General features: G+C 46.0%; 1 protein-coding gene across 6 annotated transcripts in view; it reads left to right on the forward strand.

The window, feature by feature from the left end:
* Window positions 1–16604, forward strand: part of sobpa (sine oculis binding protein homolog (Drosophila) a) — a 426066-nt gene that overhangs the window by 365472 nt on the left and 43990 nt on the right. The gene's annotated exons all lie outside the window — the stretch shown is intronic.

Below are 16604 nucleotides of genomic sequence, written 5' to 3' on the forward strand. Positions count from 1 at the left end.
CAATAAGGCTTTATTCATCCAAACTGGCAGTGGTTTGCAGTGCTAATCAGATAGATCGCTGGTGCTAATATCAAGTGATCTAAAATATATGACGTATGCAGGGGCAAAGCTCTTTGATGCTGCACTCTCTTGGGTATGCTGATTAATCATAAGTTTGGTGTGGAATTTTCATGTTTCATTTTTAAGCTCAGAATTGAAAAAAACCTGCTCTTTTATTAATCTGATAAAAATGTGGTAATATTCGGTGTAAAATGCAAAGTAACAAGGAATGATCAAGTATATGTTTAGAGATCTTCCATAATGTCATTTTAACAGAGTACATTACAGCCATTTTTGTTAGACAAGTTTAAGACAGTTCTGACCATGAGGGAGGGAGAAGGCAAACGAGTACTCATTATTCTCATGAAGAAGACGACCCTTTGCACCAGTCTTAACACATAAAGAATGTCAAAAATACTGCTTTAAGAAGAGTTATTGAATGTTCGTTTATTACTGGATTCAGGTGGATAACTATCACTTTTTGAGGGAGTTCTCATTGAGTTTGCTGGTAACCACAAACATCCAGATTTTCTGCAGCTTATTTGCCTCTTTAAACAACTGCACAGTTTAGGGTCTGTCCAGCAGTAGTGTGGAGTGACAGCTAGAAAAAAAAGGAAAACTCTTTATGGATCACAGATTGCCACCAGTGTAAGGCTGCCAAAAATGAAGGTTGCAAATGTTATTACTTTTTTTCCTGCCCATCTTCAACTAAAATATATTTTGCGTTCCTTAAACTCCCATCAGTTTATCAAGGAAAAATAAAATAAACTTTTATCACAAAAGCACTTGATGGTGTGCATGACGAGAAAAGACCCAGTTTGAGCTCTCGAGTCAATGAATTGAGTGGTTGAAGAGATAATCGACTGAGCAAACTGGCTGGTATAGATTGGTTAATTGAGGGGGAAGAATAACTCACGAGCCTCAGGTACAAGTGAATTGTGTTAGGTGCTCTCCATATACAGGACATGTGCCATGTGCAACATGGAAGTGCAGTATAAAGGACACTTTAAAATAATTATACAATTTGTATTGGTATTCTTGCGTATAATTCCAGTGAGGACCGTTAGAAGTCAGTGTGTGCTTTAATATTCCCATAATTTTACTTAAGGCAATTTTTATCACTGTTCAGAGCATTGCAGCTGCCATCTTGAAATTGAATGTCAGTCCTGGCACATTGGACGACTAGTTCACTGTATTGTGAAGTGGAGGGACACAGGGACTAAGTTCCTGTGTGAGGAGAAGGAAAGTAGAATCGGGGGTCTTCACCAGGCCACTAAAAACACAAGTTTGCATGCTGCTCAATTTGCAAACTTTTGTGGATGGTGAAGGGACCTGTACAGAGAGATAAATAGATGCGGGGAGGGGTAGGGAGAAGGGAGAGCACTTGCCCTCATACATGGATAAATCATCATCATCATCATCATAGGCAGTCCCTCAAAATCGAGGAAGATATGCTTCCACTCTAAAAGTGAGTTCTCAGGTGGCTGTACAGTCCAATGTGGAAATTACAGTCTCTGTCACAAGTGGGGCAGACAGTGGAATTGAACCACCATAGGAATTGAATGTAGAATACTCCGACAAGTACTTCGGACATAAAATAGTCCTTTCTCATTGAGGTAGTCTGTAGTTCTATATACACAGAATGTAAAAGTTAAATAATAGAATTATAGAAATTTACAGCACAGCAGGAGGCCATTCAGCCCATTGTGTCCCTGCCGGCCGACAAAGCTATCCAGCCTAATCCCACATTCCAGCTCTTGGTAGGTAGCCTTGTAGATTAAGGCAATTCAAGTGCATATCCAACCACTTTTTAAATGCTATGAGAGTTTCTGCCTCTACCACCCTTTCAGGCAGTGAGTTCCAGACCCCCATCACCCTTTGGGTGAAAAACATTCTCCTCAAATCCCCTCTAAATCTTCTACCAATTACTTTAAATGTATGCCCCCTGGTTATTGACCACTCTATCTAAGCCCCTCATAATTTTATACCCCTCAATTAGGTCTCCCTTCAGCCTCCTCTGTTCCAAAAAAAACAACCCGAGCCTATACAATCTTTTCTCATAGCTAAAATTCTCCAGTTCAAGCAACATCCTCATGAATCTCCTCTGAACCCTCTCGAGTGCAATCACATCTTTGATGTAACGTGGTGACCATAACTGCATAACTGCAGTACTCTAGCAGTGGCTTAACGGGTGTTTTAAACAGTTCAAACAGAACCTCACTGGTCTTGTATTCTATGCCTCGGCTAATAAAGGCAAGTTACCAGAATTGTCCTACAACCTTCAGGGATCTGTGGACATGTACTCCAAGGTCCTTCTGTTCCTCTACATTTCTCAGTGTCCTACCATTTATTGTGTATTCCCTTGCATTGTTACACCTCCCTGCATGCATTACCACATATTTCTCCAATTGAATTACATTTGCCACTTTTCTGCCCACCTGACCAGTTCATTGATATCTTCCTGCAGTCCACAGCATTCTTGTTCATTATCAATCACATGCCAATTTTTGTATCATCATCTTAATCATACCCCTACATTCAAGTCTAAATAATTGATATATACCACAAAAAAGCAAGGGACTTAGTACTGAGCCCTGCGGAACCCCACTAGAAACATCCTTCCTGTTGCGTATATGTAAAGCATGCACTCCCATGTTCCGCCACCAGGGAGCTCATTCCCTGAAGTCCCAATGCATCCCAGCATCCCTTGCGAACACTGTATATAAGCCGGCCCCCAAGGCCTGTTCCTCACTCTGGAGTGTCTTATTAAAGACTGAGGTCACTGTTTCTTTAACCTCCCTGTGTGCAGCCTCACCTGTGTTAGGAACACAATAACTGGCGACGAGAATACGAATCCAATGCAAAGATGCAGCAAACTGTGGGCATCCTGGAGAAGTTCTCGGAGGGTGAGGACTGGGAAGCCTATGTCGAACGGCTAGACCAGTACTTTGTAGCCAACGAGCTGGACGGAGAAGGAAGCGCTGCAAAAAGGAGAGCGGGGCACTGACCTACAGCCTCATGAAGAATCTTTTGGCTCCAGTGAAACCCACAGATGAGTCGTATGAGGAGCTGTGTACACTGGTTCGGGAGCATCTTAACCCGAGAGAGAGCGTGCTGATGGCGAGGTATCAGTTCTACACGTGCCAGCGATCTGAAGGTCAGGAAGTGGCGAGCTACATCGCTGAGATAAGGCGACTTGCAGGACAATGTGAGTTTGATGGCTACCTGGAGCAAATGCTCAGAGACTTTTTTGTATTGGGCATGGGCCACGAGACCATCCTACGAACACGTTTGACTGTAGAGGCACCGACCCTCAGTAAGGCCATTGCGATAGCACAAGCATTTATGTCCACCAGTGATAACACCAAACAAATCTCTCAGCACACAAGTGCTAGTAATGTTCATAAATTAACTGGAACTGTGTTTGCGAGCAGAAATGTACAGGGCAGAACCCACGAGTCTGCAACTGCCAGCAGGCCTCAGGTGACCCAGATGACACAGAGTCTGCAACAAAGGATATGTGCAAGGCAATTCACACCTTGTTGGCGTTTTGGAGGCTTCCATTCAGCCTATTCATGCCGCTTCAAAGGGTATGTTTGCAAGAGCTGTGAAACAATGGGGCACCTCCAACGAGCTTGCAAACGAGCTGCAAGCTCTGCAAAACCTGCTAACCACCATGTCGCAGAGTAAGATCGGTCCATGGTGGATCAAAGCAATTTCGAGCCTCAGAAGAGGAGGCAGATGCTGAAGTACATAGAGTGCACACATTTTTGACAAAATGTCCACCTATAATGCGAAACATAAAATTGAATGGCTTACCCATAGCCATGGAACTGGACGCTGGTGCCAGCCAATCCATCATGAGTAAAAAGATGTTTGAGAGACTGTGGTGCAACAAGGCATTCAGACCAGCCCTGAGCCCCATCCACATGAAACTGAGAACGTACACCAAAGAGCTTATCACTGTCCTGGGCAGCACCATGGTCAAGGTCACCTACAATGGCACAGTGCAGGAACTGCCACTCTGGATTGTCCCGGGCGATGGCCCCACACTGCTTGGAAGGAGCTGGCTGGGCAAAATCCGCTGGAACTGGGATGACATCCGAGCGCTATCACATGTCGATGAGGCCTATTATACCCAGGTTCTTAACAAATTTCCTTCCCTTTTTGAGCCAGGCATTGGAAACTTTTCCAGGGTGAAGGTGCGGATCCACTTGGTCCCAGAGGCACGACCCATTCACCACAAGGCGCGAGCGGTACCTCACATGATGAGGAAGAGAGTGGAAATCGAGCTGGACAGGCTGCAACGCGAGGACATCATCTCCCCAGTGGAATTCAGCGAGTGGGCCAGCCCGATTGTTCCAGTACTCAAAAGTGATGGCACGGTCAGGATTTGCGGCGATTATAAAGTAACTATTAATCGTTTCTCGCTGCAGGACTGGTACCCGCTACCTAAGGCAGACGACCTATTTGTGACGATGGCAGGAGGCAAGACGTTCACCAAGCTCGACCTGACTTAGGCCTACATGACGCAGGAGCCGGAGGAATCATTGAAGGGCCTCACCTGCATCAACACGCACAAGGGACTGTTCATCTACAGCAGATGCCCGTTTGGAATTCGGTCGGCTGCAGCGATCTTCCAGAGAAACATGGAGAGCCTACTCAAGTCGGTACCACACAAGGTGGTCTTTCAGGACGACATATTGGTCACGGGTCGGGACACCATCGAGCACCTACAAAACCTGGAGGAGGTCCTCCAGCAACTGGATCGCGTAGGGCTGCGGCTGAAGAGGTCGAAATGCGTCTTCATGGCAACAGAAGTGGAGTTTTTGGGGAGAAAGATCGCGGCGGATGGCATTCAGCCCACAGACGCCAAGACAGAGGCTATCAGGAACGCGCCCAGGCCACAGAACGTCACGGAGCTGCGGTCGTTCCTGGGACTCCTCAACTATTTTGGTAACTTCCTACCGGGGTTAAGCACCCTTTGAGCCCCTGCATATGTTATTGCGCAAAGATGAGAACTGGGTATGGGGAAAAAAAACAAATCATTGCTTTTGAGAAAGCCAGAACCATTTTATGCTCCAACAAGCTGCTTGCATTGTATAATACATGTAAAAGACTTGTGCTAGCATGTGACACGTCGTCGTACGGAGTCAGGTGTGTATTACAACAAGCTAACTTTGTGGGGAAGTTGCTACCTGTCGCCTATGCTTCCAGGAGCTTGTCTAAGGCCGAGAGGGCCTACAGCATGATTGAGAAAGAGGCATTAGCGTGTGTGTTCGGGGTAAAGCAAATGCATCAGTACGTGTTTGGCCTCAAATTTGAGCTGAAAACCGATCACAAGCCCCTCACAACCCTGTTCGCTGAAAACAAGGGGATAAATACTAATGCCTCAACCCGCATACAAAGGTGGGCACTCGCACTATCAGCGTATAACTATACCATCCGCCACAGGCCAGGCACCGAGAACTGTGCGGATGCTCTCAGTCGGCTACCATTGCCCACCACGGAGGTGGAAATGGCGCAGCCTGCAAACTTGTTGATGGTGGCACAGCCCGCAGACTTGTTGATGGTCATGGAAGCATTTGAAAATTATAAATCACCTGTCACGGCCTGCCAGATTAGGACTTGGACCAGCCAAGATCCTCTGCTGTCCCTAGCAAAAAACTGTGTACTGCATGGGAGCTGGGCCAGCATCCCCGTTGAAATGCAAAAGCCAATCAAGCCGTTCCAGTGGCGAAAGGACGAGCTGTCCATTCAGGCAGACTGCCTGTTGTGGGGTAACCCAAAAAGGGCAGGGAGACGTTCATCTCGGATCTCCACAGCACACATCCGAGTATAGTAATGGTGAAAGTGATAGCCCGATCCCATGTGTGGTGGCCCGGTATCGATTCTGATTAGAGTCCTGTGTACGGCAATGCAGCGTATGTGCTCAGTTGAGCAACGTGCCCAGAGAGGCACCACGAAGTTTGTGGTCCTGGCCCTCCAGACCATGGTCGAGGATCCATGTCGACTATGCGGGCTCGTTTCTCGGTAAAATGTTCCTGGTGATGGTGAATGCTTTTTCAAACTGGGTTGAATGCGAAATAATGTCGGGAAGCACCGCCACCGCCACCATTGAAAGCCTGAGGGCCATGTTTGCCACCCACGGCCTGCCTGACATACTGGTCAGTGACAACGGGCCATGTTTCACCAGTGCCGAATTTAAAGAACCCATGTCCCGCAATGGGATCAAAAATTATTACCAATTTAAGAGTATCTCAGGGTTAAGGCATGGCAGGAGAGCTCGGTCACGTGATATGCTCCTCCTGTGCCATGTGGGAACTCAGGGACGCTTCCGGTGTCCCTGACGACTACGTGTGTAAGAAGTGTATCCGCCTCCATCTCCTGATGGTCCGCGTGGCGGAATTGGAGCTGAGGGTGGATTCACTCTGGAGCATCCACGATGCTGAGAATGACATAAGTGGCACGTGTAGTGAGTTGGTCTTGCCTCATGAGAAGGATCCACAGCCAGTTAGGGAATGGAAGACCAGCAGGAAGAATAGTACAAAGAAGGTAGTGCAGGGGTCCCATCTGGTCATCCCCCTGCAAAACAGATACACTGTTTTGAGTGCTGTTGAGGGAGATGACTCATTAGGGGAGAGCAACAGCAGCCAAGTTCATGGCACCGTGGGTGGCTCTGTTGTACAGGAGGGCATAAAAAAGAGTGGGAGAGCGATAGTGATAGGGGATTCAATCATAAGGGGAATAGATAGGCATTTCTGCGGCCGCAATCGAGACTCCAGGATGGTATGTTGCCTCCCTGGTGCAAGGGTCAAGGATGTCTCCGAGCGAGTGCAGGACATTCTGAAAAGGGAGGGAGAACAGCCAGTTGTCGTGGTGCACATTGGTACCAACGACATAGGTTTAAAAAAAAGGGATAAGGTCCTACGAGACGAATTTAAGGAGCTAGGAGTTAAATTAAAAAGTAGGACCTCAAAAGTAGTAATCTCGGGATTGCTACCAGTGCCACGTGCTAGTCAGAGTAGGAATCGCAGGATAGCACAGATGAATACGTGGCTTGAGCAGTGGTGCAGTAGGGAGGGATTCAAATTCGTGGGGCATTGGAACAGGTTCTGGGGGAGGTGGGACCAGTACAAACCGGACGGTCTGCACCTGGGCAGGAATGGAACCAATGTCCTAGGGGGAGTGTTTGCTAGTGCTGTTGGTGAGCAGTTAAACTAATATGGCAGGGGGATGGGAACCAATACAGGGAGAAAGAGGGAAACAAAAAGGAGACAAAAACAAAAGACAGAAAAGAGATGAGTAAAAGTGGAGGGCAGAGAAACCAAAGACAAGAAACAAAAAGGGCCACTGAATATAAAAAGGCTGCAGGAGGGGTAAAAACTAAAAATCATGGTTTAAAAACTAGGATGTAAACACTCTACCTAAATGCATGCAGCATTAGAAATAAAGTAAATGAGTTGATGGCACAAATCATTACAAATGGGTATGATTTGGTGGCCATTACAGAAACATGGTTGCAAGGTGGCCAAGACTGGGAATTAAACATACAGGGGTATCTGACGATTCAGAAAGATAGGCAAGAAGGGAAAGGAGGTGGGGTAGCTCTGTTAATAAAGGATGATATCAGGGCAGTTGTGAGGGATGATATTGGCTCCAATGAACAAAATGTTGAATCATTGTGGGTGGAGATTAGAGATAGTAAGGGGAAAAAGTCACTGGTCGGCGTAGTTTATAGGCCCCCAAATAATAACTTCATGGTGGGGCGGGCAATAATCAAGGGAATAATGGAGGCATGTGAAAAAGGAACGGCAGTAGTTATGGGGGATTTTAACCTACATAACGATTGGTCAAATCAAATCGCAGGGGGTACCCTGGAGGAGGAATTATTAGAATGCATATGGGATTGTTTCTTAGAACAGTATGTAACAGAGCCTACAAGGGAGCAAGCAATTTTGGATCTGGTCCTGTGTAACGAGACAGGAAAAATAAACAATCTCCTCGTAAAAGATCCTCTCGGAATGAGTGATCACAATATGGTTGAATTTGTAATACAGATTGAGGATGAGGAAGTTGTGTCAGAAACGAGAGTACTATGCTTAAACAAAGGGGACTACAGTGGGATGAGGGCAGAGTTGGCTAAAGTAGACTGGAAACAAGGACTAAACGCTGGCACAATTGAGGAACAGTGGAGGACTTTTAACGAGCTCTTTCATAATGCGCAACAAAAATATATTCCAGTGAAAAAGAAGGGCGGCAAGAGAAGAGATAACCAGCCGTGGATAACCAAGGAAATAAAGGAAAGTATCAAATCAAAGACCAATGCGTATAAGGTGGCCAAGGTTAGTGGGAAACTAGAGGATTGGGAAAATTTTAAACAACAGCAAAGAATGACTAAAAAAGCAATAAAGAAAGGAAAGATAGATTACGAAGGTAAACTTGCGCAAAACATAAAAACAGATAGTAAAAGCTTTTACAGATATATAAAACGGAAAAGAGTGACTAAAGTAAATGTTGGTCCCTTAGAAGATGAAAAGGGGGATTTAATAATGGGAAATGTGGAAATGGCTGAAACTTTAACAATTATTTTGCTTCGGTCTTCACAGTGGAAGACACAAAAACCATGCCAAAAATTGCTGGTCATGGGAACGTGGAAAGGGAGGATCTTGAGATGATCACTATCACTAGGGAGGTAGTGCTGGACAGACTAATGGGACTGAAGGTAGACAAGTCCCCTGGTCCTGATGAAATGCATCCCAGGGTATTAAAAGAGATAGCAGATGCATTTGTTATAATCGACCAAAATTCTCTGGACTCTGGGGAGGTACCAGCGGATTGGAGAGCAGCTAATGCAACGCCTCTGTTTAAAAAAAAAAAAGGGGGCAGGCAAAAGGCAGGTAACTATAGGCTGGTTAGTTTAACATCTGTAGTGGGGAAAATGCTTGAAACTATCATTAAGGAAGAAATAGCGGGACATCTGGATAGGAATAGTGCAATCAAGCAGACGCAGCATGGATTCATGAAAGGGAAATCATGTTTAACTAACTTACTGGAATTCTTTGAGGATATAACGAGCATGGTGGATAGAGGTGTACCGATGGATATGGTGTATTTAGATTTCCAAAAGGCATTCGATAAGGTGCCACACAAAAGGTTACTGCAGAAGATAAAGGTACGCGGAGTCAGAGGAAATGTATTAGCATGGATAGAGAATTGGCTGGCTCACAGAAAGCAGAGAGTCGGGATAAATGGGTCCTTTTCCGGTTGGAAATCAGTGGTTAGTGATGTGCCACAGGGATCAGTGCTGGGACCACAACTGTTTACAATATACATAGATGACCTAGAGGAGGGGACAGAGTGTAATGCAACAAAATTTGCAGATGACACTAAGATTAGTGGGAAAGCGGGTTGTGTAGAGCACTCAGAGAGGCTGCAAGGAGATTTGGATAGGTTAAGCGAATGGGCTAAGGTTTGGCAGATGGAATACAATGTCGGAAAGTGTGAGGTCATCCACCTTGGGAAAAAAAACAGTAAAAGGGAATATTATTTGAATGGGGAGAAATTACAACATGCTGTGGTGCAGAGGGACCTGGGGGTCCTTGTGCATGAAACTCTTTTGAGTTTACCTGCGAAAACATAAAACATTAAACGGTGCCACCCGACCTGGGTGACACTCCAGACATTTACAAGGCCCTTTTTTTTCCCCCCCTTTTTTTGTTTTTTTTTTGTGTTTTTCTTTTTTTTGTTTTTTTTTTGGGCACTAGAATCACAATTTTCCCCAGTGCCCCCTATAAAAGGGAAGGGGGACACTAAAAGCACCGGCAATTAAAACAAATTAAACTTAAAAACGTAAAATCAAATTAAAATTTGGTTGCCGGGCGTGATGATGCACTCCAGTCCCTCCGGTGCCCACCTCTCGCGGAAGGCCGCGAGCGTACCGGTGGACACCGCGTGCTCCATCTCCAAGGACACCCTGGACCGGATGTAAGAGCGGAAGAGAGGCAGGCAGTCAGGTTGAACGACCCCCTCGACCGCCCGCTGCCTGGACCGGCTGATGGCACCCTTGGCCGTGCCCAGGAGCAGTCCTACGAGGAGGCCCTCGGACCTACCCGCTCCCCTCCGCACAGGGTGCCCAAAGATCAGGAAAGTGGGACTGAAGTGCAGCCAGAATTTCAGGAGCAGCCCCTTCAAATAATGGAACAGGGGCTGCAACCTTGTGCACTCAATAAAAACATGGAACACGGACTCCTCCAGACCGCAGAAATTGCAGGCGGCCTGGGAGTCCGTGAACCGGCTTAAAAATTTGTTGCACGGCACTGCTCCGTGCACCACCCTCCAGGCCAAGTCCCCGATGAATAGTGGGAGGACCCCTGCGTAGAGTGCCCTCCATCGGAGACCCCCGCCTCCTCCGGACGGCAAGATGGTACGCCATGGCGTGTCCGGACGGCCGGCGAGGATGGCAAAGTTGAGGGTGTGCAGGAGCAGCCCGTACAGGAAACCCCTCCGCGCGGAACTGAAAGGCACGGAGGGGATTTCCCCGAGGCGGCTCAAGTTGTGAGGCGCCGGCCCCCGAGGGAGGTTCCGGGGTTTGGCGCCGATGAGGAATTCTCCTTGTGCATGAATCCCAAAAAAGGTTAGTTTGCAGGTGCAGCAGGTAATCAGGAAGGCAAATGGAATGTTGGCCTTCATTGCGAAAGGGATGGAATACAAAAGCAGGGAGGTGTTGCTGCAACTGTATAAGGTATTGGTAAGGCCGCACCTGGAGTACTGCGTGCAGTTTGTCACCTTACTTAAGGAAGGATATACTAGCTTTGGAAGGGGTACAGAGACGATTCACTAGGCTGATTCGAGAAATGAGGGGGTTACCTTATGATGATAGATTGAGTAGACTGGGTCTTTACTCCTTGGAGTTCAGAAGGATGAGGGGTGATCTTATAGAAACATTTAAAATCATGAAAGGGATAGATAAGATAGAGGCAGAGAGGTTGTTTCCATTGGTGGGGGAGACTAGAACTAGGGGGCATAGCCTCAAAATACGGAGGAGCCAATTTAAAACCGAGGTGAGAAAGAATTTCTTCTCCCAGAGGGTTGTGAATCTGTGGAATTCTCTGCCCAAGGAAGCGGTTGAGGCTAGCTCATTGAATGTTTTCAAGTCAAAGATAGATAGATTTTTAAGCAATAAGGGAATTAAGGGTTACGGGGAGAGGGCGGGTAAGTGGAGCTGAGTCCACGACCAGATCAGCCATGATCTTATTGAATGGCGGAGCAGGCTCGAGGGGCTAGATGGCCTACTCCTGTTCCTAATTCTTATGTTCTTATGTTCTTATGTCACCTCGGCCCTGTTTAAACCAGCCTCCAATGGGCAGGCAGAGCGGGCAGTACAAGCCATCAAACAGAGCCTTAAACGAGTCACAGAAGGCTTACTCCAAACCCGCCTGTCCCGAGTACTGCTCAGCTACCGCACGAGACCCCACATCACTCACAGGGGTGCCCCCGGCTGAGCTACTCATGAAAAGGACACTTAAAACCAGACTCTCGCTGGTCCACCCCAACCTGCATGATCAGATAGAGAGCAGGCGGCAGCAACAAAATGTAAACGATGGTCGCGCCACTGTGTCACGGGAAATTGATCTGAATGACCCTGTGTATGTGCTAAACTATGGACATGGTCCCAAGTGGATCGCAGGCACAGTGATAGCTAAAAAAGGGAATAGGGTGTTTGTAGTCAAACTGGACAATGGACAAATTTGCAGAAAGCACCTGGACCAAACGAGGCTGCGGTTCACAGACTGCCCTGAACAACCCACAGCAGACACCACCTTTTTCGAGCCTACAACACACACCCAAAGGATCAACGACACCACGCCGGACCAGGAAATCGAACCCATCATGCCCAACCGCCCAGCAAGGCCAGGCTCACCTAGCAGCACTGCAGGGCCAACAACCCGCCAGCCCAGCGAGGGCACAGCCAACACACCAGAACAGACATTTGTACCGAGGCGGTCCAGCAGGGAAAGAAAGGCTCCCGACCGCCTCACCTTGTAAATAGTTTTCACTTTAACTTTGGCGGGGGGAGTGATGTTGTGTATCTGTAAAGCATGCACTCCCATGTTCCGCCACCAGTGAGCTCATCCCCTGAAGTCCCAAGGGATCCCAGCATCCATTGGGAGCACTGTATATAAGCCGGCCCCTAAGTCCTGTTCCTCACTCTGGAGTGTCTTATTAAAGACTGAGGTCACTGTTACTTTAACCTCCCTCTGTGCAGCCTCATCTGTGTTAGGAACACAATACTTCCAGTCACAAAAACACCCATCAATCGTTACCCTTTGCTTCCTGCCTCTGAGCCAATTTTGAATCCAACTTGCCACTTTGCCCTGGATCCCATGGGCTTTTACTTTCATGACCAGTCTGCCATGTGGAACATTATCAAAAGCCTTGCGATACTCCATTTATACTACCCTCATCGACATTCTTTGCTACCTCCTCAAAAAATTCAATCGTTAATCAGACACAATCTTCTTTAACAAATCCATACTGACAGTCCTTGATTAATCAGTGTCTTTCTAAATGAAGATTTATCCTGTCCCTCAGAATTTTTTCCAATAATTGTCCTACCATCGAGGTTAGGCTAACTGGCCTGTAATTGCTCGGTCTATCCCTTTCTCCCTTTTCAAACAACGGTACAATGTTAACAGTCCTCCAGTACCACACCTGTAGCCAGAGAGGATTGGAAAATGATGGTTAAAGCCTCTGCAATTTCCTCTTTAGCTTCGCTTAACAGCCTGGGATACGTTTCATCCGAGCTTGGGGATGTATCCACTTTCAAAGATGCTAAACTACTTAATACTTCTTCTCTCTATATATTTATTTCATCTAATATTTCACACTCCTCCTCCCTGATTTCAATGTCTGCATCATCCTTCTCTTTTGTGAAAACAGACACAAAGTATTCATTAAGAACCATACCCACGACTTTCACCGCCACACACACATTACCTTTATGGTCTCTAATAGGCCTACTCTTTCTTTAGTTATCCTTTGCTCTTAATATATTTATAAAACATCTTTGGGTTTTCCTTGATTTTACTTGTCAATATGGTCTCATGCCCTCTCTTTGCTTTTCTAATTTCCTTTTTAATTTCACCCCAGCACTTTCTATACTCCTCTAGGGTTTCTGCAGTCTTGAGCTGCAGTATCTGTCATAAGCTTCCCTTTTTTTCTTTATCCTACCCTGTATGCCCCTTGACACCCAGCGGGCTCTAGATTTGTCAGCCCCACCCTTTTTCTACATACTTGCTCTGAACCCTCACTATCTCCTCCTTGAATGCCTCCCACTGCTCTGACATTGATTTACCTTCAAGTAGCTGTTTCTAGTCCACTTTGGCTAAATTACATCTCAGCTTAGTAAAATTGGCTTTTCCCCAATTGAGAACTTTTATTGCTGGTCTATTTTTGTCCTTTTCCATAACTAACTTAAATTTAACTGAATTATGTCACTGCCACAAAAATACTCTCCCACTGATACCACTTCCACCTGCCCAATTTCATTCACTAAAACTAAATCCAGAACCGCACCTTCTCTTGTTGGGTTAGCTACGTATTGGCTAAAAACGTTTTCCTGAATGCATTTTAAGAATTCTGCTCCCTCTATACCTTTCACACTAATTCTATCCCTGTTACTGTTAGGGTAGTTGAAATCCCCTACTATTACTGCCCTATTGTTTTTGCACTTCTCAGAAATTTGCCTACATATTTGCACTTTTATCTTCCTTTGACTGTTTGGGGGTCTATAGAACACTCCCAGCAATGTGAATGCCCCTTTTTTGTTCTTCAGTTCAATCTATATGGCCTCATTTGATGATCCTTGTAATATCCCTCCTCACAGCTGTAATTGTTTCTTTAATCAATTCTGCGCCCCCGTGTCCTTTTTTATCCCCCCCTCTATCTCATCTGAAAACCCTGTAACCAGGAATGTTGAGCTGCCATTCCTGTCTTCTTTCAGCCATATCTCAGTCATAGCTATAATATCATACTCCCACGTGTCTATTTGTGCTTAGCTCATCTGTCTTATTTCCTAGACTCCTTGCATTGAATTATATACCATTTAGCACTGCCAATCTGCCTTGTTGTCTATTTTCTAGCCTTTGTTTCCTCTGCCTTTCAAACTCACTTTCTATTTTTCTGCTTCCCAGTTTCAGCTTTGCTTCGCTTCCTTCTGAATTTACGCTCAGGTTCCCATCCCCCTGCCAAGATGATTTAAACTAGCAAACCCCCACCCTGCGAGGATATTGGTCCTGACCCTGTTGAGCTGCAATCCGTCCGGCTTGTACAGGTCCCACGTCCTCCAGAAATGGTCCCAATGCCTCAGGAATCTAAAGCCCTCCCTCCTGCACCATCTCTCCAGCCACACATTCATCTGCTGTATCCTCCTATTTCTGTACTCACTAGCACGGGCACCGGGAGTAATCTGGAGATTACTACCTTTTGAGGTCCTGCTTTTTAAACTCTTTCCTAGCTCCCTAAAATCTGCCTGCAGGACCTCATCGCTCTTTCTACCTATGTCATTGGCATTGATAGGGACCACAACCTCTGGCTGTTCACCCCCTCCCCCCTCAGAATGTCCTGCATGAATGTTCAGTGACACCCTTGACCCTGCAGCAGGGAGGCAACATAGCACCCTGGAGCCATGTCTGCAGCTGCAGGAACGCCTGTCTGTTCCCCTACCACTCCTGTTCTTCCACTCTTCCTCCCCACCCACCCTGTGCATGGTGCAAGAGCTGCACTCCCCAGAGGAACCATTGTCCTCCCCAGTATCAAGGACTGAAAACTGGTTCACAAGCGAGATGCACTCAGGGGACTCTTGCCCTACCTGCGTGGTCACCCATTTATCTCTGCCTGCACACTCTTAAGCTGCGGGGTGACCACCTCCTGAAACGTGCTATCCACGACGTTCTCAGCATCGCCGATACACTGCAGTGACGTCAGCTGCCGTTCAAGCTCCGAAACCCAGAGCTCGAGCCGCTCTAGCTGGCGACACTTCCCGCAAATGTAAATGTTAGAAGTGCAGAACTAAAATGGGCAATACTTCCGTCTGTAATGAGTTGCAAGGTTGACTTTTATTTTGTTTTTACTATTCACAGATTCATCAAATCAATGAAGTACCCATTCAAACCAGTCCAATGATAAATTAATAAAAATATCCTTAACTTTCCACGTAAAACATGCCCAATTCAATATTGGAAAATTACCTGAAATCCAGATGCATGTCATGTATGTAAAATTACAGTAATATTTTTAGTATTGTGATGACGGGTTGTGCAGGCTGAGGTTAAGAAAATAGTCCTTGCCCCACACATGCATAAATTGTACACATCAGGAAATGTGGAATAATATAAATCTATCACCGAGCTAATTGACCTACTCTTGTGATATAAACCAGATGAGCTCTGATTGCAAATCTTTTTTGAAATCCAATAAATAAAATCATTACCAGTGTTTTAAGCATAAAATCTAATTGCAGTACACTATTTAAACACAGAAATTCACAGGACAGAAGGAGACCATTTCGGCCCATCGTGTCTGCGCCGGCCAACAAAGAGCCGCACGGCCCTTGGTCAGCAGCCCTGAAGGTTACATATAAACCCATGAACAATGACGGAAAGACAAAGAGCACCCAGCCCGACCAGTCCGCCTCACACAACTGCGACACCCCTTATACTGAAAACACCTACACTCCACCCCAACCGGAGCCATGTGATCTCCTGGGAGAGGCAAAAACCAGATTAAAAACCCAGGCCAATTTAGGGAGAAATAAAATCTGGGAAAATTTCTCTCCGACCCATCTAGGCAATCGAGACTAATCCAGGAGATCACCCTGGCCGTATTCTATTCCCTGCAGTACTTATCATTATATCTGCGCCGACCAACAAAAGGTCATCCAGTCTAATTCCAATTACCAGCTTTAGGTCCATAGCCCTGCAGGTTACGGCACTTTAAGTGCCTATCCAACCATCTCTTAAAAGTGGTGAGGGTTTCTGCATCCAACACTCTTCCAGGCAGTGAATTCCAGATCCCCACAACCCTCTGTAAATAAAATATAAAACCAATATTCAAAAAATCTATGAATGTAAAGCATTGCAATGTTGTATGCATTGCACTGATACACATATTGTATGCATTGCTTGTTACATTTTATGAAACTTCTACACAGTGGGCTGTACTTAAGGCTCAGACCTACTTCTGATAATTTAAAGTTCACCTACTTCTGATAATTTAAAGATTTTATACTAAATAATTTGAATTATACCATAACTTTAAGCAGCATGAATCATAGAATCATAGAAATTTACAGCACAGAAGGTGGCCATTTGGCCCATCATGTCTGTGCTGGCCGAAAAAGAGTGATGGAGTGTTTCTGCCTCCACCACCTTTTAGGCAGGGAGTTCCAGACCACCCTCTGGTGAAAAAAATTCTTCTCAAATCCCCTCTAATCCTTCTACCAATTACTTTAAATCTATGCCCCCTGGTTATTGGCCTCTCTGCTAGGGGAAATAGGTCCTTCC

This window comes from Pristiophorus japonicus, chromosome 7, assembly GCF_044704955.1.
Source record: "Pristiophorus japonicus isolate sPriJap1 chromosome 7, sPriJap1.hap1, whole genome shotgun sequence".
Classification (NCBI taxonomy): Eukaryota; Metazoa; Chordata; class Chondrichthyes; family Pristiophoridae; genus Pristiophorus; species Pristiophorus japonicus.